Source organism: Scyliorhinus canicula, chromosome 15 (genome assembly GCF_902713615.1).
Source record: "Scyliorhinus canicula chromosome 15, sScyCan1.1, whole genome shotgun sequence".
In the NCBI taxonomy this organism is placed as follows: Eukaryota; Metazoa; Chordata; class Chondrichthyes; order Carcharhiniformes; family Scyliorhinidae; genus Scyliorhinus; species Scyliorhinus canicula.
This window is the reverse complement of record NC_052160.1, coordinates 78,868,950-78,892,527: the sequence shown is the minus strand read 5'-3', so window position 1 is coordinate 78,892,527 and position 23,578 is coordinate 78,868,950. Positions and strand designations below refer to the sequence as shown.

The following is a 23,578-nucleotide window of genomic DNA, read 5'->3' as shown; positions in this document are numbered from 1 at the left end:
AACTGCACGCAGTATTCCAAATGTGGCCGAACCAAAGTCCTATACAACTGTAACATGACCTGCCAACTCTTGTACTCAATACCCCGTCCGATGAAGGCAAGCATGCTGTATGCCTTCTTGACCACTCTATCGACCTGCGTTGCCACCTTCAGGGTACAATGGACCTGAACTCCCAGATCTCTCTGCACATCAATTTTCCCCAAGGCCCTTCCATTGAACATATAGTCCACTCTTGAATTTGATCTTCCAAAATGCATCACCTCGCATTTGCCTGGATTGAACTCCATCTGCCATTTCTCTGCCCAACTCTCCAATCTATCTATATTTTGTTGTATTCTCTGACAGTCCTCCTCGCTATCTGCAACTCCACCAATCTTAGTATCATCTGAAAACTTGGTAATCAGACCACCTATACCTTCCTCCAGGTCATTTATGTTGATCACAAACAACAGTGGTCCGAGCACGGATCCCTGTGGAACACCACTAGTCACCCTTCTCCATTTTGGACACTCCCTTCCACCACTACTCTCTGTCTCCTGTTGCCCAGCCAGTTCTTTATCCATCTAGCTAGTACACCATGAACCCCATACGACTTCATTCTTTCCATCAACCTGCCATGGGAAACCTTATCAAACGCCTTACTAAAGTCCATGAATACGACATCTACAGCCCTTCCCTCATAAATTAACTTTGTCACTTCCTCAAAGAATTCTATTAGGTTTGTAAGACATGACCTTCCCTGCACAAAACTATGCTGCCTATCACTGATAAGTCTATTTTCTTCCAGATGTGAATAGATCCTATCCCTCAGTATCTTCTCCAACAGTTTGCCTACCACTGACGTCAAGCTCATGGGTCTATAATTCCCTGGATTATCCCTGCTACCCTTCTTAATCAAAGGGACAACATTAGCAATTCTCCAGTCCTCAGGGACCTCACCCGTGCTCAAGGATGCTGCAAAGATATCTGTTAAGGCCCCAGCTATTTCAACCCTCACTTCCCTCAGTAACCTGGGATAGATCCCATCCGGTCCTGGGGACTTGTCCACCTTAATGTCTTTCAGAATAGCCAGAACTTCCCCCTTCCGTATGACAACTTGACCAAGAGTATTTGAACATTCATCCCTAGCCTCAACATCCGTCTTGTCCCTCTCCTTTGTGAATACCGATGCAAAGTACTCATTAAGAATCTCACCCATTTCCTCTGAGTCCACGCATAAATTCCCTCTTTTGTTTTTGAGTGGGCCAATCCTTTCTCTAGTTACCCTCTTGCTCCTTACATACGAATAAAATGCTTTGGGATTTTCCTTAACCCTGTTAGCCAAAGATATTTCAGGACCCCTTTTAGGACTCTTTATTGCGCGTTTGAGATTCGTCCTACTTTCCCGATATTCCTCCAAAGCTTCATCAGTTTTGAGTTGCCTCGATCCTATGTATGCTTCCTTTTTCATCTTAGCTAGTCTCACAATTTCACCCGTCATCCATGGTTCCCTAATCGTGCCATTTCTATCTTTCATTTTCACAGGAACATGTCTGCCCTGCACTCTGATCAACCTTTCCTGAAAAGACTTCCACATTTCAAATGTGGATTTACCCTTAAACAGCTGCTCCCAATCCACATTCCCTAGCTCCTGCTGAATTTTGTTATACTCTGCCTTTCCCCAATTTAGTACTCTTCCTTTCGGACCCCTCCTGTCCTTGTCCATGAGTATTCTAAAACTTACTGAATTGTGATCACTATTCCCAAAGTAATCACTGAAACATCAACCACCTGGCCGGGATCATTCCCCAATACCAGGTCCAGTATGGCCCCTTCCCGAGTTGGTCTATTTACATACTGCTCTAAAAAACTCTCCTGGATGCTCCTTACAAACTCTGCTCCATCTACGCCTCCAACACTACACGAATCCCATTCAATGTTGGGGAAGTTAAAATCTCCCATCACAACCACCCTATTGCTCCTACATTTTTCTATAATCTGTCTGCATATTTGTACCTCTACTTCATGCTCGCTTTTGGGAGGCCTGTAGTAAAGTCTCAACAATGTTACTGCACCCTTCCTATTTCTCAGCTCCACCCAATAGGAGGCAATATGCCTCAGTGCTCGAATCCTCCATCGTGCCCTCCTTAATCACAGCTGTGATATCATCTCTGACGAGTAATGCAACTCCTCCACCCCTTCTACCTCCCTCTCTATCCCTCCTGAAGCATCTATACCCTGGGATATTCAGTTGCCAGTCCTGCCCTTCCCTCAACCAAGTCTCAGTAATACCAATAGCATCATATTCCCAGGTACTGATCCAAGCCCTAAGTTCATCTGCCTTACCTGCTACACTTCTCGCATTAAAACAAATGCACCTCAGACCACCTTTGCGTTCATCATCTCTTCCCTGTCTCCTCTTCCCCTTAGTCACATTGAGTTTATTGTCTCGTACCTTACTGGCTTTAGTTGCTGCTTCTTTACTGACCTCTAACTTCCTAATCTGATTCCCATCCCCCTGCCACATTAGTTTAAAACCTCCCCAACAGTGTTAGCAAAAGCACCCCCTAGGACATTGGTTCCAGTCCAGCCCAGGTGTAGACCATCCGGTTTGTAATGGTCCCACCGCCCCCAGAACCGGTTCCAATATCCCAAAAATCTGAACCCCTCCCTCCTGCACCATCTCTCAAGCCACGTATTCATTCTGACTATTCTTGAATTTCTACTCTGACTGTCCCGTGGCACTGGTAGCAATCCTGAGTTTACTATCTTTGAGGTCCTACTTTTTAACTTATCTCCTAACTCCCTAAATTCTGATTGTAGGACCTCATCCCTTTTTTTACCTATATCGTTGGTGCCTATATGCACCACGACAACTGGCTGTTCACCCTCCCTCTTCAGTATGTCCTGCAGCCGATCGGAGACATCCCTGACCCGAGCACCCGGGAGGCAACATACCATTCGGGAGTCTCGTTTTCGACCACAGAACTGCCTATCTACTCCCCTTACAATTGAATCCCCTATGACTATCGCCCTGCCAGTCTTTTTCCCGCCCTTCTGTGCAGCAGAGCCAGCCACGGTGCCATGAGCCTGGCTACTACTGCCTTCCCCTGGTGAGTCATCTCCCCCAACAGTATCCAAAATGGTATACCTGTTTTGGAGGGAGATGACCGCAGGGGACACCTGCACTGCCTTCCTGCTCTTTCTCTGCCTTTTGGTCACCCATTCCCTGTCTCCCTCACCAATCCTAATCTGCGGTGTGACCAACTCACTGAACGTGCATTGTTAACTCGGGTAGTCTGGAGATACGCGTCATAGTGGATAGGCGCATTTGTAGTAGCTCTTAGATAATTTAATACTAGCAATATAGTTTAGTAGATTTTGATAGTTTTCTTATTGTTATCTGACCCACATTATTGTTTAACAATAAACATTCAATTAGTCACAAACTAGACGATCTCTAGTGCACTAATTCCGTCCAGCCAAGCACCAAAACATAACATACACCAAGTGCACATGTGAAAAGTCAGTAAAGCCGTTGGTTTCAGCCTCCCAAACAGCCACTGGTCCGCCCATCCCAAAGGCTCCATCAACCCCATCAAGTCTTTCACCATAGCCAAGACCTTCAGGATCCAAGGGCACAACTGGTCTAATCTACGATCGAGAGCCATATTGAAATTTCCCCCCATAATCAGCCGATGCGTATCCAGGTCGGGAATCTTCCATAAAACCAGCCTCAAAAGATCCAGGTCATCCCAGTATGGAGATTAAACATTCATTAACACCCCTGGCGTCCCCTCCAACGTCCCGCTGACCATCATATACCTGCCCCCAGGGTTAGCCGCGATAGTGCCAACCTCAAAGGCCACTCTCTTGTTGACCACCCCCCTCGTCTTCATATCCAACCCCAAGTGAAACACCTGCTCCACCCACCCCTTCCTCAGCCTCATCTGATCCCCCAGCTTCACATGTGTCTCCTGAAGAAACACATTGTCCACCTTTAAACTCTTTAAGTGTACGGAAACACGCAACCGTTTAACCGGCCCATTCAGCCCCCTCACATTCCATTTAATCAACTGGGTCGAGGGGTGGCGTGGTAGGCAGGATCCCCACCTCATCCCCCTTCCTTGCCTGTCAGCCATATCCCTTCTTTACCCAGTTCCCACCCAGTCCATGCCCCACACTCCTCCGGGCTCTCCGCAAGATGTCCGCCACCATCCCTCCTTAATCAACTGCACCACACCAGAATTTCCGTCAGCAACCCTCCCTCCCATAACCAAACAAAGACCAACCTATCCCCCATCCCCCACTCGCAATCAAGCTGATGCCTCTTACTCCTCGTCTGGTAAACCATAAACCAGCCCCACCAGAGGAATATTGCAATCCTTCAGTGCTCATGCACTTTTAGCCAGCAAAACACCCCTCAAATCAGGTGGGGAAGGACCAGAAAATTCCACCTCGAGCGGGAGATACCAAATGTGTGACCACTCACTCCATGACCGCCGCAGAAGTCAAATATCCATACACCTGGGACTCTCCCTTTAATGACATATTCCCAGGAACGATCCAAACAACTAGGACTGTCTCTTTAATAGCAGCTTCACAGGAACCATGCATACACCTGGAAATGTCTCATTAATGTCAGATTCCCAACAACCATAAAAATAACTAGGACTGTGTCTTTAATGACCACTTCCCAGAAACCATCCACGTACCTGGAACTGTCGCTTTAATGGCAACTTCCCAGGAACTGTACAAACATGTGGGTCTGTCTCTTTAATGGCAGCTTCCCAAAAACCTTGCAGCCAACTGGGACTCTCTATTTAATGACTGCTTCCTCAGTATCGTCCATACACCTGGGACTGTCTCTTTAATGACAGCTTCCAAGAAACCATTCAAACAATTAGGACTATCTCTTTCATGGCAACTTTTCAGGATCCATCCGTCCACACACCTGGGACTGTCTCTTTAATAGCAGTTTCCCAGAAACTTTGTACACACCTGGGACTGTCTATTTAAAGACAGCTTCCCAGGAACTATCCAAACACCTAGGACTGTCTCTTAAATCGCAACTTCCCAGGAACCGTCCACACAGGTGGGACTGTCTTTAATGCACCTCCCCAGGACCCCTTCACGCATCTAGAACTATCTCTTTAAAGGCAACTTCCAACATGCCTGCCACACACCTGGGACTGCCTCTTTAACGGCACCACTGCAGGAACTGTACACACATCTGGAACTGTCTCTTTAATGGCCGCTTCCCAGGAACCATGCATACACCTGGGACTGTCTCCTTAATTGCAACTTCCAGCACACCTTACACAAAATTGGGAATGGCTCTTTAATGGAAGCTTCCAAGGAACCATTCACACATGTGAGACTGTCTCTTTAATGGCAGCTTCCCAAGAACCTCTCAGATTCCAGGGACTGTTTCTTGAATAGCTGTTTCCCAGGAACTGTTTAAACAACTGTGTGACTGTCTCTTTAATGGCAACTTCCCAGGAGCCGTACATGCATGTGGGGCTGTCTCTTCAATTGCAACTTTCCAAGGAACCATCCACACACCTGTGACTGTCTCTTTAACAGCAGTTCTCCAGGAACTGCACGCATATCTCGGAATGTCTCTTCAATGGCAGCTTCCAATGTACCCGACACAGACTTTGGACTATCACTTTAATTGCAGATTCCAAGGAACTGCTCACCACTTGGCATTGTCTCTGTAATTGCAGAATCCCAGGAACCTTCCACACAACTGACACTGTCCCTTTAATAGCAGGTTGTCAGGAACCGTACACACATGTGAGACTGTCTCTTTAATGGCAGCTTCCCAAGAACCTTGCAGACTCAGGGGAGTGTTTCTTTATGAGCTGTTTTCCAGGAACTGTATAAACACCTGGGACTGAATATTTAATGGAAGATCCCAGGAACTGTCCCCACACCCTGGACTGTCTCTTTAATGGTAGCTCCTCAGGAACCGTACACAAATTTGGGACTGTCTCTTTAATGGCTGTTTCCCAGAACTGTACACCCACCTGGAACTGTCTCATTAATGGCAACTTCCTTGGAACTGTACACACACCTGGACTGTCTCTTTAATTGCAGCTTCCCAGGAACCTTACACACACCTGAGACTTTCTCTTTAATGGCAAATACGCAGGAACTGTACACACACTTTGGACTGTCTCTTTAATAGGGGAAGTCCAGGAACCGCACACACACCTGGGACTTTCTCTTTAATGGCAACTACGCAGGAACTGTACACACACTTTGGACTGTCTCTTTAATAGGGAAATCCAGGAACCGTACATATACCTGGGACTGTCTCTTTAATTACAGCTTCCCAGGAACCGTACAGACACCTTGGACTGTCTCTTTAATAGGAGCACTCCAGGAACCATACACATACCTGGGACTGTCTCTTTAATTGCAGCTTCCCAGGAACCGTACAGACACCTTGGACTGTCTCTTTAATAGGAGCACTCCAGGAACCATACACATACCTGGGACTGTCTCTTTAATTGCAGGTTCCTAGGAACCGTACACACACCTTGGACTGTCTCTTTAATAGGAGCACTCCAGGAACCATACACATACCTGGGACTGTCTCTTTAATTGCAGCTGCCTAGGAACCGTACACACACCTTGGACTGTATCTTTAATGGGAGCTTGCCAGGGACCGACCAAACATCTGCTGGATTTTTTTCTTGATGATCACACTAAAATTGCACATTAAATGATAGCTTGATCTTGGTTTCGGACAATACTCGGCACAACATTGAGGGCCGAAGGGCCTGTTCTGTGCTGTACTATTCTATGTTCTAATGAAGTGAAACCCCTTACTGTCTGCTAACAATGGTGACATGTGTGCTACCTGTAAGCTCCTGAACCTGAATCTGTACTCTGTACTGCACTTTTCAAACAAGGCGCCCATCACCTGCCTGATAAAACGTTGAGCCGCAGATTACAATATACAATAAATGTTCCCAGCGGATCCCGCAAATGAAGCTTTTGCGAGAAAGCTGATTTCCCTGTCACCCATACATTGCAGAGACTCAACACCATCTCCAACATTGAGCTGAGATCTTGACGCTCACAGCCTTCGTGGACACAGCTTCCCTGACAGAATCCTGAAGCTGAGCCTTTGTCTGTACACTTTGTGCTGGGAATGTTTCCTGCCAGCATCCATCTCCCTTTCTGCCCCTCTACGCCCAGCACATGCCTGTACTGGCGTAGCCCCCACACCCCACTCCCCCCACTTTCCCCTTTAAATTGCCTGGGCTCACTGAGCAGTACTTGGGGGAAACTACCCAGTTACTGCCCCCTGCAGAACTCCTCATTGCTGTAATCCTATTAAATTCTTCTCATTTAAACCAACAATTCTGACCAATCCTGTGGAAAACTTTATATTAGTAATGACAGGCACATCACCTCTCTCTCTTTTCTTGTCTCCTTCCAGCTGACAAGCCAACTTTGTTGGGTTGTGCACTTTTTAGAAAATGTGCCAAATTGCTGTTAATGATCCTGTTAATGGCCTCAATCGGTGTCAGCCAGCAGACTCATTCAATCTCTCTCCCTCGCCACCCTGAAGAAGATGTTGGTGTACCTCATCCACTATTCTAGACCAGCCCCTCCACCCCACACACCTAACCCCACCTTCCTGAGCCTGGGGAAATTCAGGCCATCTCTCTCTCTCTCTCTGTCCCTCTCTCCTCGGTCTGCCTGTCTCCCACTTGTCTCTGGATCCCATTGTCTCTGTCATACCATCATTCAGTCCCTTTCTCTCTGTGTTTCTCTCCTTTTCTATTTAGGGTGAAATCTTGCCACCTTTAAAGGCCATCAAAGTGGCACAGTAGCACAGTGGTTAGCACTTCTGCTTCACAGCGCTAGGGATTCGAGTTCAATTCCAGCCTTGGGTCACTGTGTGGCGTTTGCGCTTTCTCCCTTTATCTAAGTGGGTTTCCTCCGGGTGCTCTGGTTTCCTCCCACAGTCCAAAGATGTGGTTAGGTAGATTGGCCATGACAAATTTCCCCTTCATGCCCAAAAGGTTTGATCGGATTACTAGGTTACAGGGACAGGGTGGGGGCGTGAGTCTAAGTAGGATCCACTTTCACAGGGTTGGTGCAGACTCGATGGGCTGAATGGCCTCCTTTTGCAATGCAGGGATCTCCCATTCCATTTGTTTCTGTCTGTTTGCCCTGTTCTTTATCTATTCATCTGTACATCCCTCCCAACACTCTTTGACTCTGTCTTTTTCTCTCTCTCCCCTCCTCTTCACCTTTGTGTCACTTGTTGTCTCACTATCTCACTCCCTCTATATTCCCTGTCCACCACTTTCCATCTCTCCCTCACTGTTCCTCTGTCTCACCCTATTTCACTCCCTCTCTTTGTATCATAGATCATAGAATTTACAGTGCAGAAGGAGGCCATTCAGCCCATCAAGTCTGCACCGGCTCTTGGAAAGAGCACCCTACCCAAGGTCAACACCTCCACCCCATCCCCATAACCCAGTAACCCCACCCAACACTAAGGGCAATTTTGGACACTAAGGACAATTTATCATGGCCAATCCACCTAACCTGCACATCTTTGGACTGCGGGAGGAAACCGGAGCACCCGGAGGAAACCTACGCACACACGGGGAGGATGTGCAGACTCCGCACAGACAGTGACCCAAGCCGGAATCGAACCTGGGACCCTGGAGCTGTGAAGCAATTGTGCTATCCACAATGCTACCGTGCTGCCCTATCTCTTCTCTCTGACTGTGGCAGTATGTAGCTCTCTCTCCGTCTGTCTGGCCCTCTGCCTGTCTCTCTGTTGGTCGCTCCTCTCTATCATTCTCTGTCTCTCAATCTCATCAGCTTTCTCCTGACTCTTTTATCTCTGTCTCAGTGTGTCTCTCCCTCTCTCCTTTTACCTCTGTCTCTATTTCTACATCTCCCTCTCTCTCTGTCTTTTGCCTCTGGCATACTGTACTGCCTATCTCCCTGACAGTCTCTCCCTGGTCTCAGCCTGTGTCTCCATCTCCCTCTCTCTGTTTTTGTGTCGATTCATGTCTTTCTGCTTCTCTCTTTTCTGACCCCCTCCTCTCTTTCAATCATCCTATTGCCTCCCCATCCCAATTTTTCCCATTGACCTCATTACTCCTTCATCACTTCCCTTCCACCACCCTCCTCCACCTCATGCCCCATTATGGTATAACTTTCAGATTTTAACACCCACCTTTTAGGCACTTGCTACTTGGTAAAGTTCCTCTCCGTAGTCTTCCACCAGGGAATTTTCACAGGAGGTGCACAATGAGTGCAGTCGATGGTCCCATCAATTTAAAAAGTATGTCTCCTGTGTGGGGCCTTGTTCTCTCTCTCTCTCTCGATTTTTCTTTCTCTCTGTCAGTTGTTCACAAGCAGCCTGCTCACGTGCTCAGTCTACAAGTGCTGATTGCGTGTCTGAGAGATATTTTAAACAGTTTAAAAATGTAAGTCCCTTTCAAATAAACAACTCCAGGCGAGGATTCTTTCTTTGATTTGTTTTGCTGTAAAACCGTGGCCTCTAACAGGCCCACCCTGTTCCCACCCCCTGAGAGTCTCCATCATCCCCTGAAGCATTTCCCAAGGACTGATGTCAGAGCATGCAGGAATTGTCAGGGTGCAGGGATCCACACAGGGGCAGTGGCCTGTCTTTAGGACATGTCTGGCTCCAAGGCAGGGTGGAGTCAGCTCCTTTGCCTGTTTCCATGACACTGACACAGTTACTAGGAGTGCTGCTTTGTTCACAGAGTGAATCTCACCCTCCAGCAAGATTAAAGATCCAGAGTGACAAGTTTTCAGAATAAATTATTAATTGGAACTTTATTCACCATACGCAGAAGCAAATAAGAACATCTCACTGCCTGAGCAAGAACCTGAGCAGGCCCATCAATGGGCCTCAGCCCCTGCGATCCACAAGAACTCCAGGCCCAGCAGCCGCAATCCCAAACCCAGTCCAAGTTTAAATCCAAGCCACAAGCCAAGTCAGAACCCCAGGCCCAGTCCAGTCAGAGCCTAGGCTCAGGCACAGGCCCAGTCTAAGCTTCAGGTCCAGGCCCAGTCCAGTCAGTGCCTAGACCCAGACCCAGTCTGAGCCCCAGGTCCAGGCCCAATCGGAGGCCCAGATCCAGACCCAGTCTTAGCCCATGGTGAAGGTTCAGGTCCCGTCTGAGCCCCAGGCCCAGTCTGAGCTCCCGGTTCAGGCCCAGTCCAGTCTGAGCCCCAGGTCCAGGCATAGTCTGAGCCCCTGGTCCAGGCCCAATTTGTGCCCCATCCAGGCCCAGTCTGAGGCCCAGGCCCAATGCAGTCTGAGTCCCAGGTCCAGTCCTGACAGAGGGGAACAATGGGGGTGGGGGGCAGGTCAAAAGCTTAATTACAGGATAGAGTGACCAACCAAACAGAATTGTCCTGGAATCTGCAGAAATGAACCTTAATCTCTGGAAGCAAACACAAAAGAAGAACTATGGTCATCAGTGTGGCTGTTATATTCAACAAATATTCTGTTGATAGTGTTTGGAGAGTGATGTACCATCAATAACCACAAGACAAAATGGTGAAACAATTGAGGCTTTATTGCACTAGGTGTTAAGCCTCCTGCAGCTGGAACCAGAATGGGAGCAGCTCAGGAGAGCATACACTTTTATACAGCGCCTGCTGGGAGGAGCCAGCAGGCTGGGATTTACTGTGTTACCTGTAATACAGTGGCAGTACCGTAATACATGTAGTGTGTTACCAGTGGTGTTTACCACATTCACCCCCTGTTCAAAAAAAAAACAATGTTACAGATTGAGTCTGTCGGGGGCTCTGACCCTCCGCCACAATTGCCTCAGTCCTGTTGGTGGTGTGGGTGGCGATGTGGGTACCTGCGACTCAGGGAGCGTGTTGTCCTCTCCTTCTTCACTCCATAGTGGATCCAGTGAGGGGACGGATGCTGCTGGGGCGGGGGCTGCGGTAAGGGTCGCTGGTGGGAAGGTGAACTGTGCAGGGGCAGGGGTGGCAACAGGAGGGGGAGGGGACGGTACCAGGTCCCGGAGGGAGACTGTCCTGTCACCCGTCATGATGTGCCACGTAGGCGTATTGTGGATTCGCATGGAGGAGGACTTTTTCGACAAGGGGATACGATTTATGACTCCTCGCATGCTTCCGGAGGAGGACGAGCCCAGGAACTGTCAGCCAGGTTGGGAGCGAGACCCTGGAGGTGGACTTCCTAGGGAAGGCAAACACACGTTCGTGAGGGGTCTCATTAGTAGCAGTGCACAGGAGCGACCAGATGGAGTGGAGTGCATCGGGAAGGACCTCCTGCCAGCAGGAGACTGGGAGATTCCTAGACTGTAGGGCCAGCAGGACGGCCTTCCAGATCGTCGCGTTCTCCCTCTCCACCTGCCCGCTTCCCCCGGGGTTGTAGCTGGTTGTCCTGCTTGAGGCGATGCCTTTCTGAGCAGGAACTGACACAGCTCATCACTCATGAAGCAGGATCCCCGATCGCTATGGATGGAGGTGGGGAAACCGAACAGGGTGAAGATGCTGTGTAGGGCCCTGATGATCGTGGCAGACATCATGTCGGGGCATGGGATGGTGAAAGGGAAACAGGAGTACTCATCAACGATATTGAGAAAGTACACGTTACGGTCAGTGAAGGGGAGGGTCCCTTTGAAGTCCATGCTGAGGCGCTCAAAGGGGCGGGAGGCCTTCACCAGGTGCACTCTGTCTGGCCGGTGGAAGTGCGGCTTGCACTCCGCGCAGACCTGGCAGTCCCTGGTCACGGTCCTGACCTCCACGATGGAGTATGGCAGGTTGGGTGCCTTGATAAAATGGAAGAACAGGGTGACCCTGGGTGGCAGAGGTCATAGTGGAGAGCCCAGAGTCGGTCCACTTGTGCGCTGGCACATGTACCGTGGGATAGGGCATCTGGGGGCTCATTGAGCTTCCCAGGGCGATACAAGATCTCGTAGTTATAGGTGGAGAGCTCGATCCTCCACCTTGTCGTTCTTGATCTTGCCCCGCTGTGTATTGCTAAACATGAAGGCAATTGACCGTTGGTCAGTGAGGAGAGTGAATCTCCTGCCGGCCATGTAATGCCACACACCTTCCACAATGGCTTGGGCCTCCTTTTTGATAGGGGAGTGCCGCATTTCAGAGGCATGAAGGGTGCGGGAGAAGGAAGCCACCGGTCTGGCCGCCTGGTTGAAGGTGGCTCTCCACCTGAAAGAGGAGGGTCTCGTCAACTGCGTGCATTGTGGCTTTGGCTATGTCCGCCTTGATGTGGTTGAAGGCCCAGTGGGCAGGCTTTGTCCGCATAATTAGGGACCACTGGGCGTAATATGAGAAGAGCCCCAGGAAAAGTTTCAGGGCCTTGAGGCAGTGGGGGAGGGGGAGTTCCAGGAGGGGGCGCATGCTGTCAGGGTCAAGCCCTTGGACTCTATTTTCCACAACGTAGCCATGGCTAAGCGGGTGGTGCGAAAAACACATTTCTCCTTATTGTCGGAGAGGTTAAGGAGTTTGGCGGTATGGAGGAATTTCTGGAGATTCCCGTCGGAGTCCTGTTGGTCGTGGCCGCAGACGGTGACATTAGCTAGGTACGGGAAGGTGGCCCGAAGCTCGTACTGGTCAACCATTCGGTCCATCTCTCGCTGGAAGACCGAGACCCCATTGTTGACGCCGAAGGGAACTCTAAGGAAGTGATAGTGGCAGCCATCTGCTTTGAATGCAGTGTATTGGCAGTCCTCCGGGCGGATGGGGAGCTGGTGATAGGTGGAGTTCAAGTCAACTGTGGAGAAGATACGATACCGTGCCATCTGATTGACCATGTCAGATATGCGGGGGAGTGGGTATGCATCGAGCTGCGTGTACTGGTTGATGGTCTGACTGTAGTCGATGACCATCCGGTTTTCTCCCCAGTCTTAACTACCACCACTTGAGCTCTCCAGGGGCTGTTACTGGCCTCAATGACCCCCTCCCGCAGAAGCCGTTGGACGTCCGACCTGATGAAGGTCCTGTCCTGCACACTGTACTGTCTGCTCCTCGTGGCGACGGGCTTACAGTCCGGGGGGAGGTTTGCGAAAAGTGAGGGCGGATCGACCTTAAGGGCCATGAGGCCACAGATGGTGAGAGGGGCCAGGGCTCCGCCGAACTTCAGAGTAAGGCTTTGGAGGTGGCACTGAAAATAGAGACCGAGTAACAGAGCAGCGCAGAGGTGGGGGAGGATGTAGAGTCTGAAGTTGCTGTACTCTATGCCCTGTATGGAGAGGGTCTCGACACAGTACCCCCGGATCTGTACAGAATGGGATCCGGAGGCCAGGGAGATTTTCTGGGTGACGGGGAGGACCGGGAGGGAGCAGCGCCTTACCGAAGCAGGCTGGATGAAACTCTCTGTGCTCCCGGATAGAATAAATAGAATAAGTGGGTATTGTGCACCAGCTCAACAGCAGCAACTCTGTACACCTGGCAGAATTATTTACAACACATAAGTAGGCGACTGTTTGGGAGGGGGAGGGAGGGTGGGTTGGAGACTGGGAGGTAAATATACATTCGGGTGCCGGAGAAATAATTACAGTGGGCAATACTCGAATGGGTTTGGTGTTGTCGCTTCCTTCTCCCGGACGGATCTCGTTGCCATCTCGCGCTAACCTCCGCCTCTGCCGGTTCTCCACTCTTTATTCTCCTCGTTCCCTGCTCCTGGAGATGCCAAGTTCGTTATTTTATCCCGTGCCTTCCTTCCGGCTCTCATTTCCCTGCCTCCCCCCCCCCCCCCCCCCCCTTCCCTGGTTCTCCTCTCTTGTTCCCTGTCTCTTCCCTCTCTTCTCCCCCCCCCCCCCCCCCCCTCCCGTGGTTCGCCTTTCTTTCCTTTTAGGTTTAGCTGACCCCCCCCCCATCTCCCGGTCTGTCTCTCCCTCTCATGCTTTGGCTACTTTCACCTGATTCTTGGCTATCTGGCTATTCTTCTGCTTGTTCATTGGCCACAAACAGGTCCCGGAACAATTGCGTGAATGCCTCCCACGTTCTGTGCAAGTCGTCGTCTGAACCTCGGATGGCAAATTTGATTTTCTCCATTTGGAGAGATTCCGAGAGGTCGTACAGCCAGTCTGCCGCTTTGGGTGGTGCTGCTGACCGCCAGCCAAACAGGATTCTACGGCGGGCGATCAGGGAGGCAAAGGCAAGGGCATCCGCTCTCCTCCCCAGGAATAGATCTGGCTGGTCTGAAACCCCGAAGACCGCCACTTTCAGGCATGGCTCCACCCATATTGGGGTCTAATCCCAGCATTTTAACCGAGATCAGGTTCTCGTCCAGGATTTTAACAAACGTTGGGGTATGGTCCAGGATATTAACAAACGTTGCGGTATGGTCCAGGATATTAACAAATGTTGGGGTATGGGCCAGGATATTAACAAACGTTGGGGTATGGTCCAGGATATTAACAAACGTTGGGGTATGGTCCAGGATATTAACAAACGTTGGGGTCTGGTCCAGGAGTTTAACAAATGTCGGGGTCTGGTCCAGGATTTTAATCAATGTCGGGGTCTGGTCCAGGCTTTTAACAAATGTCGGGCTCTGCTCCTGGATTTTAACAAATAATAGAGTGTATTGCAGGATTTTAACAAATGTTGGGGTCTAATCCAAGATTTCAATAAATGTTGGGGTCTAATCCAGGATTTTGACAAATGTTGGAGTCGAATCAAGGATTGTATCAAATGTTGGGGTTTAATCCAGGATTAGAACAAATGTTGGAAACAAATCCAGGATTTTAACAAATGTTGGAGTCGAATCAAGGATTGTATCACATAGATTATCATAGAATTTACAGTGCAGAAGGGGGGCACTCGGCCCATCGAGTCTGCACCAGCTCTTGGAAAGAGCACCCTACCCAAGGTCAACACCTCCACCCTATCCCCATAACCCAGTAACCCCACCCAACACTAAGGGCAATTTATCATGGCCAATCCACCTAACCTGCACATCTTTGGACTGTGGGAGGAAACCGGAGCACCCGGAGGAAACCCACGCACAGTGACCCAAGCCGGAATCGAACCTGGGACCCTGGAGCTGTAAAGCAATTGTGCTAACCACTGTGCTACCGTGCTGCCCTTGGGGTGCAGGAGTTTAATCCAGGATTTTAACAAATATCGGGGACTTGTCCAGGATTTTAACAAATATTGGATTCTAATCCAGGATTTTAACAAATATTGGATTCTAATCCAGGATTTTAACACATGTTGGGATCTAATCCAGGATTTTAACAAATGTCGGGGTCTAGTCCAGGATTTCAACAAATGTTAGAGTCTAATCCAGGCTTGTATCAAATGTTGGGTTTTAATCCACGATTTTAATAAATGTCGGGGTCTGGTCCAGAATTTTAACAACTGTTGGGATCTAATCCAGGATTTTAATCAATGTCGGAGTCTAATCCAGGATTTTAACAAATGTTCGGGTCTGGTGCAGGATTTTAACAAATGTTGGGGTTTGCTCCAGGATTTTAACAAATGTTGCAGTCTGGTCGCGGATTTTAACAAATGTTGGAGTCTGGTCAAGGATATGAACAAATGTTGGGATCTGGTCCAGGATATTAACAAACGTTGGGGTATGTCCAGGATATTAACAAATGTTGGGATCTGGTCCAGGATATTAACCAATGTTGGGGTCTGGTCCAGGATTTTAACAAATGTCGGGGTCTGGTCCAGGATTTTAACAAATGCCACAGCCCAACTTTCTGGCGCCGTGTTCAAGCCAAGATTGGACAGTATTAATGCAATCACTTCTGGATCCCTGGATTCAAACCCTAAACAACAAACTTACTAAGACAGGAATCAGAACAGCGATGCTTGAGGCACAAATGGAAAACGCTACCCTGATCTTATTCCAGCTTTGATTCAGACATGAACAAAAGAGCTGAACACCAGAGATGAGAGTCACTGCCCTTGACATTAAGGCAACATTTAACCGAATGTGGCATCAAAGAGCCATAATAAAACTGGAGTAATTAGTAATCAGGGGGAAGACTCTCTGGCTGTAGTCATACCTGGCACAATGGAAGATGGTTGTGGTTGTTGGAGGTCAATCATCTTAGTCCCATAACATCTCTGCAGGAGTTCCTCAGGGTAGTGTCCGAGGCCCAACCATATTCAGCTGCTTCATCAATGACCTTGTAGCATGCTTTTTCCCATGGTGTGCAATACGTGCATCCTGGGCTCTTTCCAGTGGTTTACAGCACGCACCTCTTCACTGTTTAATGCAAAGGTTTGTGATTGTTTTTTCTGCCTTGTGTTCAGATGAAGTTAATGACATGTGGGAGGACCAGGATGATGATGATGAGGATGATGACGAGGGTTTAGCGGGACAGCTGTTATCAGATCTACTCAATCCAGGAGCAGGCGTTCGATATGGTAAGCTGTATAAACTATTGTCTGTATTCTGAAAGACCCAGCTCTTGCGTTTTGAGAAACCACTTTTGTACGTGCGTCATATGTGACTTACTGTGGGGGCATCTAGTTGTTTTTTGGTAGCTAGAAATTGCTGTATTTTATAATGTTTTAAAGCTAATTGCTGCCGTTATTTGTGTATTACAATATTGCTATTGAATTTTAAGTAAGTAATTAGCTGTGTATGGGCAACAAAACAAATCACTTGATGCGTTCAACGTGTTGAGAAAAAAGCAGTCACCCATGTTCCCAGATCTGTCCTTGATATTACGAAGAACAGCTTGAATTAAACTGCATCTGCCCTTTCTCCACCCAAGTATCCACCCGATCTATATCCTGCTGTATCCTCTGACAACCCTCTTCACTATCCGCAACTCCACCAATCTTTGTCTCGTCCGCAAACTTACATTCAACATAATTTTTAAAAGAACAGACTGAGTGAAAGAACAAGATAAGAAAAACACAAGAAAAGAGACAAATGACCTGTGAAGTGCTTGATGGAGAATATGAATGCCACCACTGTCCCAGAGAGCCATAGGCTGTTCTCCTCTTCTGAGAGATGACTGGTGGTGATTTAACCTGAGGGGTGCCACACCTCGGGCAAGGGGCAGGTTTGAGAATTTAAAATGGGTAATTCATGAATAACCTCAGCCAGTACGTGAATTGAACCTGCACTGTTGGCCTCGCTCTACATCACGAATCAGCCGTGTAGCTAACTTGACCCCCTTGATGGAGGACAGGGGATAGCGAAATGGCAGAAGTGAAATGCGCAGGAGAGAAAAAAATGGATAATGACAGATCTCAAAAAATGTTTAAAAATCCGTGTTGACACGATGCCTGGAAGAGCATCGTGGGAAGAGCTAAAGGGAAGCATCAACAGCTGGCAAAGAGCAGACTTCAGAAGTCCAGATACAGGCCACCTTGACAGCACCATCCCCTAATAGGGGTCCCCTTCCCACTCTATTATAATGTGCATTACGGTGCAGCTTGACAACATGTTCCTTATTGCAGCTGTTTAACTGCACTGCTCTGCTGCCCTCTGCTGGATGCTTGCCTTCACTCAAACTCCTCGGGTCTCTTTCGCAGGTACACCTTCAAATTAGGCTGACCTAATGACCTAAACTGACTTACTGGTACAGAACCTTACTGGTTCTGCATTCTGACAGATGTTCAGCAAATGTCCATGAGCCTGTCTAACATCAAGTTTCAGTGGAGTGTGAGGATCAGAGTACAATCCCTTGTTCATTTACTCTTCCCAAATTGTTTGAGTTTAAGAGCCGCGGGGTTATGCTGCAACTGTACATGACCCTGGTGAGAGGATGTGGAAGCATTGGAAAGGGTGCAAAGTAGATTTACCCGGATGCTGCCTGGTTTGCAGGATAGGTCTCATGAGGAAAGGCTAAGGGAGCTAGGGCTTTTCTCTTTGGAGCGGAGGGGGCTGAGAGGCGACTTAATAGAGGTTTATAAGATGATGAGGGGGATAGATAGAGTGGACGTTCAGAGACTATTTCCTCGGGTGGATCCAGCAGAGGGCAGCAGAGCAGAGCTACTGATTGGCTGTTCCGGGGAAATTTGCATACGTGCAGTGCGGTCAGCCTAATTTGAAGGTGTACCTGCGAAAGAGACCCGAGGAGTTTGAGTGAAGGCAAGCATCCAGCAGAGGGCAGCAGAGCAGAGCTACTGATTGGGTGTTCCGGGGAGATTTGCATACGCGCAGTGCGGTCAGCCTAATTTGAAGGTGGTTTGTGGAGGGGCTGTTGTCAAGTGACAGTTAAACCCAAAACACTTCCTCAGTGTTTCCCCCCCACCTCCTCCTCTAACCAAAAAAAAAAAACAACCACGGTCGTTGAGAAGTGGGAGCAGGGGCCTGTCGTGAAGGCGAGTGAATACTTTTAAATTTGCTTACCTTTCAGCGGGAGCAGCCTCCGGATTTTCGGCGGGAGCAGGGGTCTGTCAGGAAGGTCAGTGAATGCCTTTAAATTTGCTTACATTTCAGCGGGAGCAGCCTCTGGATTTTCGGTGGGAGCAGGTGCCTGTCAGGAAGGTGAGTGCCTGTAAGAAGTCAGGCGGTTGCTAAACCCGAGACACTATACTCGCAGTGTCCCCCACCCTTCCACCTCCTCTGACCAAAGGGTTTGAGGGAATATCAGGTAAGAAGCTTGCGCAGGTCAAAGAGACACAGCCGGAGTGAGGCACATCCAGAGTCGGAATTGCAACTTGGTAATTTGGTGCAGTGAGGTAATTCGGTGCAGAGTGAGAGAAGGTGCTTTTTCGGAGGTGCTTTTTTGACCCTGGTAAGTGACTGGTAAGTAGTTTTTCTTTTCATTGTCTAATTTATTTATTTTTATTTTGAAATTGTTGTTGTATAAGTTTACCTAAGGTTTAAGACATGGCAGGAGATCCCAGACCCGTGTCATGCTCCTCGTGTGCGATGTGGGAGCTCAGGGACACGTCCACTGTCCCTGGCTCTTTCACGTGCAAGAAGTGTGTTCAGTTGCAGCTCCTGTTAGACCGCTTGACGGCTCTGCAGCTGCGGATGGACTCACTTTGGAGCATCCGCGATGCTGAGGAGGTCGTGGATAGCACGTTTAGCGAGTTGGTCACACCGCAGGTGAAAATTAATGAGGGAGATAGAAAATGGGTGACCAAAAGAAAGAGCAAGAGTAGGAAGGCAGTGCAGGTGTCCCCTGCGGTCATCTCCCTGCAAAACAGATATACCGCTTTGGATACTGTTGAGGGAGATGGCTCACCAGGGGAAGGCAGCAGAAGCCAGGTTCATGGCACCGTGGCTGGGTCTGCTGTGCAGCAGGGCAGGAAGAAAAATGGAAGGGCTATAGTGATAGGGGACTCGATCGTAAGGGGAATAGACAGGCGGTTCTGTGGACGCAATCGAGACTCCAGGATGGTATGTTGCCTCCCTGTGCAAGGGTCAAGGATGTCTCGGAGCGGCTGCAGGACTTTCTGGGGGGGGGGGGGGGGGGGGGGGGGGGGGGGGGGGAGAGGGTGAACAGCCAGCTGTCGTGGTGCACATAGGCACCAACGATATAGGTAAAAAACGGGATGAGGTCCTACAAGCTGAATTCGGGGAGTTAGGAGTGAAACTAAAAAGTAGGACCTCAAAGATAGTAATCTCAGGATTGCTACCAGTGCCACGAGCTAGTCAGAGTAGGAATGTCAGGATAGATAGGATGAATGCGTGGCTCGAGAGATGGTGCAAGAGGGAGGGATTCAAATTCCTGGGGCATTGCGACCGGTTCTGGGGGAGGTGGGACCAGTACAAACCGGACGGTCTGCACCTGGGCAGGACTGGAACCGATGTCCTAGGGGGGGTGTGTTTGCTAGAGCTGTTGGGGAGGGTTTAAACTAATGTGGCAGGGGGATGGGAACCGATGCAGGAAGTTGGAAGGTAGTAAAACAGGGACAGAAGCAAAAGGAAGTAAGGGGGAAAGTGCAAGGCAGAGAAGACATAGTCAAAAATCAAAAAAGGCGACAGTACAAGGTACAGTGACTGAGGGGAGCTCAGTGAATAGGCCCAGTAATACTAAAAGGAGTAAACCTGGAGATGTTAAGATTCAAAACAGAGGTAAAAAAACCAACATAGGTGTACTTTACCTGAATGCTCGTAGTATTCGGAATAAAGTAAATGAGTTGATGGCACAAATCATCATGAATGACTATGATTTAGTAAGAAGTCTTACAACACCAGGTTAAAGTCCAACAGGTTTGTTTCAAACACGAGCTTTCGGAGCACGGCTCCTTCTTCAGGTGAATGGGCCATTCACCTGAAGAAGGAGCCGTGCTCCGAAAGCTCGTGTTTGAAACAAACCTGTTGGACTTTAACCTGGTGTTGTAAGACTTCTTACTGTGCTCACCCCAGTCCAACGCCGGCATCTCCACATCATGATTTAGTGGCCATTACTGAAACATGGTTAAAGGATGGTCACGACTGGGAGTTAAATATCCGAGGGCATCAAACTATTCGGAAGGACAGAGTGGATGGTAAGAGAGGTGGTGTAGCTCTGTTATTTAAGGATGACATCCGGGCAATAGTTAGGGATGATATCGGTGCTATGGAGGATAAGGTTGAATCCATTTGGGTGGAAATCAGGAATAGTAAGGCGAAAAAGTCACTGATAGGAGTAGTCTATCGGCCACCAAATAGTAACGTTATGGTGGGGCAGGCAATAAACAAAGAGATAACTGATGCATGTAGAAATGGTACAGCAGTTATCATGGGGGATTTTAATCTACATGTCGATTGGTTTAACCAGGTCGATAAAGGCAATCTTGAGGAGGAGTTTCTAGAATGTATCCGCGATAGTTTCCTAGAACAGTATGTAATGGAACCTACGAGGGAACAAGCGGTCCTAGATCTTGTCCTGTGTAATGAGACAGGATTGATTCATGATCTCACAGTTAGGGATCCTCTCGGAAGGAGCGATCACAATATGGTGGAATTTAAAATACAGATGGAGGGTGAGAAGGAAAAATCAAATACTAGTGTTTTGTGTTTAAACAAAGGAGATTACAAGGGGATGAGAGAAGAACTAGCTAAGGTAGACTGGGAGCAAAGACTTTATGGTGGAACAGTTGAGGAACAGTGGAGAACCTTCCAAGCGATTTTTCACAGTGCTCAGCAAAGGTTTATACCCACAAAAAGGAAGGACGGTAGAAAGAGGGGAAATCGACCGTGGATATCTAAGGAAATAAGGGAGAGTATCAAATTGAAGGAAAGAGCATACAAAGTGGCAAAGATTGGTGGGAGACTAGAGGACTGGGAAATATTTAAGGGGCAACAGAAAGCTACTAAAAAAGCTATAAAGAAGAGTAAGATAGAGTATGAGAGTAAACTTGCTCAGAATATAAAAGCAGACAGCAAAAGTTTTTACAAATATATAAAGCAAAAAGAGTGGCTAAGGTAAATATTGGTCCTTTAGATTTGAGAAGGGAGTTTTAATAATGGGAGATGAGGAAATGGCTGAGGAACTGAACAGGTTTTTTGGGTCGGTCTTCACAGTGGAAGACACAAATAACGTGCCAGTGACTGATATAAATGAGGTTATGACAGGTGATGACCTTGAGAGGATTGTTATCACTAAGGAGGTAGTGATGGGCAAGCTAATGGGGCTAAAGGTAGACAAGTCTCCTGGCCCTGATGGAATGCATCCCAGAGTGCGAAAAGAGATGGCTAGGGAAATTGCAGATGCACTACTGATGATTTACCAAAATTCACTAGACTCTGGGGTGGTCCCGGTGGATTGGAAGTTAGCAAACGTGACACCACTGTTTAAAAAAGGAGGTAGGCAGAAAGCAGGAAATTATAGGCCAGTGAGCTTAACGTCGGTAGTAGGGAAGATGCTGGAATCTATCATCAAGGAAGAAATAGCGAGGCATCTGGATAGAAATTGTCCCATTGGGCAGACGCAGCATGGGTTCATAAAGGGCAGGTCGTGCCTAACTAATTTAGTGGAATTTTTTGAGGACAGGTTGTTTCCACTGGCGGGTGAAAGCAGAACTAGGGGGCATAGCCTCAAAATAAGGGGAAGTAGATTTAGGACTGATTTTAGGAGGAACTTCTTCACCCAAAGGGTTGTGAATCTATGGAATCTATGGAATTCCTTGCCCAGTGAAGCAGTTGAGGCTCCTTCATTAAATGTTTTTAAGGTAAAGGTAGATAGTTTTTTGAAGAAAAAAGGGATTAAGGGTTATGGTGTTCGGGCCGGAAAGTGGAGCTGAGTCCACAAAAGATCAGCCATGATCTCATTGAATGGCGGAGCAGGCTCGTGGGGCCAGATGGCCTACTCCTGCTCCTAGTTCTTATGTTCTATGTAGCTGTTACAAGCGGGCATAACTATAAGTTTCAAGGTGGGAGACATAGGAGGAATATCCGAGGTAAGATCTTTACTCAGAGTGGTTAGGGTGTGGAATGGACTGCCTGCTGTGATAGTGGAGTCGGACACTTTAGGAACTTTCAAGCGGTTATTGGATAGGCACATGGAGCACACCAGAATGACAGGGAGTGGGATAGCTTGATCTTGATTTCGGACAATGCTCGGCACAACATCGAGAGCCGAAGGGCCTGTTCTGTGCTGTTCTATGTCGGGGTATGGTCCAGGATTTTAACAAATGGTGGGTTGTAATCCAGGATTGTATCAAATATTGGGGTCTGCCCCACGATTTTAACAGTTGTTGGGGTCTAATCCAGTGTTTTGACAAATGTGGGAATCTAATCAAGGATTTCAACAAATGTCGGGGTCTCTGTTCGAGGATTTAAAAAAAATTTTGGGAGTCTAATCCAGGATTGTACCACGTCAGGGTCTGGTTAAGGATTTTAACATGTATCTAATATTGGAACTATTTTCTGAATGGAAAATGCTTAGAAAATCAGAAGCACAAAGGGACTTGCGTCTCCTTGTTCACGATTCTCTTAAGGTTAATGTGCAAGTTCAGTCAGCAGTTAGGAAGGTAAATGCAATGTTAGCATTCGTGTCGAGAGAGCAAGAATACAAGACCAGGGATGCACTTCTGAGGCTGTATAAGGCTCTGGTCAGACCCTATTTTGAGTATTGTGAGCAGTTTTGGGCCCCGTATCTAAGGAAGGATGTGAAGGCCTTGGGAAAGGGTCCAGAGGAGGTTCACAAGAATGATCCTTGGAATGAAGGACTTGTCGTATGAGGAACGGTTGAGGATTCTAGGTCTGTACTCATTGGGGTTCAGAAGGATGATGGGGGATCTTATTGAAACTTACAGGATAGTGCAAGGCCTTGGATAGAGTGGACGTGGAGAGGATGTTTCCACTTGTAGGAAAAACTAGAACCAGAGGACACCATGGCAGACTAAAGGACGATCCTTTAAAACAGAGATGAGGAGGAATTTCTTCAGCCAGAAGGTGGTGAATCTGTGGAACTCTTTGTCGCAGAAGGCTGTGGAGGCCAAATCACTGAGTGTCTTTAAGACAGAGATAGATAGGTTCTTGATTAATAAGGGGATCAGGGGTTAAGGGGACAAGGCAGGAGAATGGGGATGCAAAAAATATCAACCATGATTGAATGGCGGAGCAGACTCGATGGGCCGAGTAGCCTAATTCTGCTCCGATGTCTTATGGAAAATGATCGGGTTTTGGTCACTAAAAAAATGAAAGGATGTGGAGATAGGACAGGGA

At 48.2% G+C, this 23,578-nt stretch overlaps 1 protein-coding gene across 1 annotated transcript in view; it reads right to left on the bottom strand.

The window, feature by feature from the left end:
- LOC119978967 (neurotrophin-7-like) overlaps positions 1 to 9,493 on the bottom strand; it is a 71,646-nt gene extending 62,153 nt beyond the window's left edge. The window contains exon 1 of the mRNA XM_038820917.1: positions 9,200 to 9,493. The gene's annotated coding sequence lies outside the window, so the exon portion shown is untranslated. The remainder of the gene's footprint in view (positions 1 to 9,199) is intronic.
- Positions 9,494 to 23,578: the final 14,085 nt, after the last annotated feature.